The sequence below is a fragment of the Fusarium pseudograminearum genome, chromosome 3 (genome assembly GCF_000303195.2).
Source record: "Fusarium pseudograminearum CS3096 chromosome 3, whole genome shotgun sequence".
Lineage (NCBI taxonomy): Eukaryota > Fungi > Ascomycota > Sordariomycetes > Hypocreales > Nectriaceae > Fusarium > Fusarium pseudograminearum.
Genome location: NC_031953.1, coordinates 3658900 through 3660967, shown reverse-complemented (window position 1 = coordinate 3660967; position 2068 = coordinate 3658900). Strand labels below are relative to the sequence as shown.

The following is a 2068-nucleotide window of genomic DNA, read 5'->3' as shown; positions in this document are numbered from 1 at the left end:
TACGGTATCTTGCGAATAAATAATATAGTCTTATAGAGTTTAAGAATAGATATATTTAAAAGTTAATTATAAATAATATAATTAAATTTAAATATTAATTATATATTTATATTACTAATAAATATATTAAAATAATAGTTTATTAATAAATAAGATTTATATTATTTAAAAACCTATATATATTTATAAAATATATAAATATTAATATAAATACCCTTATTACTATTAGTTATAATAAGGCTATAATTATTAATATTATTTAAATATTTAAAGTAAAATACCTTTAGAGATTCCTTTTTAATTTTTTTAAAAAAAATTAAAATTAATTCTTTAAAATCTATTTATAAGTATTATATTTTTTTAATATTAATATTCTTTTTTCTCTTTTTAAGTTTATTAATTAATACTTTTATTATTTAAGTTTTCCTTATTAAATTTAAGCTTAAAAGGTAATATAAAAAGTATTATAAGATATTATAACTTAATAAGTAATTAATAATAAAATAATATTAACTAAAAGATAATAGCTTAAAGTATAGTTTATATTTATTAATTAATATATTATAAATAGAATACTTTTAAATATAATACCTTTAAAGTATTTTTAATAAGCTTATTTATTAATATAATAGTTAATATAAAGCTATAGATTTAAATTATAATTCTTAATTTTTAAATATTAAATATTAAAAGAATTAATTTAATATTATATTTATTAATAAGCTTATAAAAATAAATACCTATTTAAATAGGTATTAATATTATATTAAAAGCTTAATATTAATAATTATATTAGCCTTAAGTATATATAAGCTATTTTATTTATTAAGTTATTTCTCTTTATAAACTATTTATTAATTAGATTTTTTATTATTTATAAAAAGATTAAAATATAAATTATTAGTCTTTATTATTAAATTATTAAAAAGAAATTCTCTTAAAGGTTAAATATTACTTATAAGTTAAGCTATTTTAACTTTATTAAAAGTATATAAATAATTCTAATTAAATAATTTTTATTAATAAGTAAAAAAAGCTTATTTTATAGATATAATAATTTAATAGTAATAAATATTATTTATTTAATTTTATCTTAAGGAATAATCTTATTATATATATTTCTTTTTTATTAATAAGAAGGGTTTACTTTAAATAAATAGATATAATCTTTTAATAATTTTTACTTTTAATTAAATAAATCTTTTTATTTAATTATAATAATATTAAATAACTTATTTAAGCTTAAATAAATAAAGTTTTAAATTAACTTTAATTATAATTAAAATATTATATTATTATACTATTAAACTTAATAACTTTAACTATTTAAGGTATTAATATATAATAGCAAGTTATTTAAAAAGGATACCCTTAATAGTATAGTATTAATAGTTTAATAATAAAAAAATAGATTTCTAAGTAAGGCTATAAGGCTACCTTATTAATTATAAAACTCTATATTAAAATAAAGCTATTACTATAAATTTTTAATAATAGCTTATATTTTCTTTATTTAATATAATAATAAAATAATAGAGATAAATATATAAATAAATAAAAAAGTAAGTTATTCTACCTTTAATATATAGTATATTAAGCTAATTTAATTTATAATTAAAATACTTACTTTCTATTATAACCTTTAATTTAATAATTAAATTACTATAGCTTATACCTATAGGGATATTAAATATCCTATTAAAGATATTATTATTACCTTAAATAAATAGCTAGCTTCCCTTTAATAATTATTTAACCTTATTAATATAATAATTAAGCTAAAAGGGGTTATATTAGATATAACCCTATCTATAAAGTATAATATTACTTTAGCTATATTTAGCTATATAGTCTTATACCTTTTTAACTTAAGCTATTAAAGGTAGCTTTTATAAGAGAAAGAGTATCTATAAGATCTTTTTTATAAGTTATATTATAATTATAACTATAAGTAAAGGGGAGACTTAAGCCGCTTTTAATATATATAAATAGAAAGAAGGTTTTATATTAATTTAAGCTATTATAAGGAATAATTAATAGAGTTAAGGCTAATTATTATTATAATTAA

The 2068-nt window shown here is 12.8% G+C and overlaps 15 annotated features.

The window, feature by feature from the left end:
• Positions 1 to 67: 67 nt before the first annotated feature.
• Positions 68 to 213: a microsatellite.
• Positions 214 to 241: 28 nt separating this feature from the next.
• Positions 242 to 280: a repeat region.
• Positions 281 to 294: 14 nt separating this feature from the next.
• Positions 295 to 590: a repeat region.
• Positions 451 to 722: a repeat region.
• Positions 482 to 772: a repeat region.
• Positions 559 to 795: a repeat region.
• Positions 614 to 903: a repeat region.
• Positions 650 to 928: a repeat region.
• A 40-nt stretch (positions 929 to 968) lies between these two features.
• Positions 969 to 1136: a repeat region.
• An 11-nt stretch (positions 1137 to 1147) lies between these two features.
• Positions 1148 to 1183: a repeat region.
• Positions 1184 to 1185: 2 nt separating this feature from the next.
• Positions 1186 to 1295: a repeat region.
• A 220-nt stretch (positions 1296 to 1515) lies between these two features.
• Positions 1516 to 1568: a repeat region.
• Positions 1569 to 1577: 9 nt separating this feature from the next.
• Positions 1578 to 1662: a repeat region.
• Positions 1663 to 1740: 78 nt separating this feature from the next.
• Positions 1741 to 1777: a repeat region.
• A 140-nt stretch (positions 1778 to 1917) lies between these two features.
• Positions 1918 to 1945: a repeat region.
• The last annotated feature ends 123 nt before the right edge of the window (positions 1946 to 2068 follow it).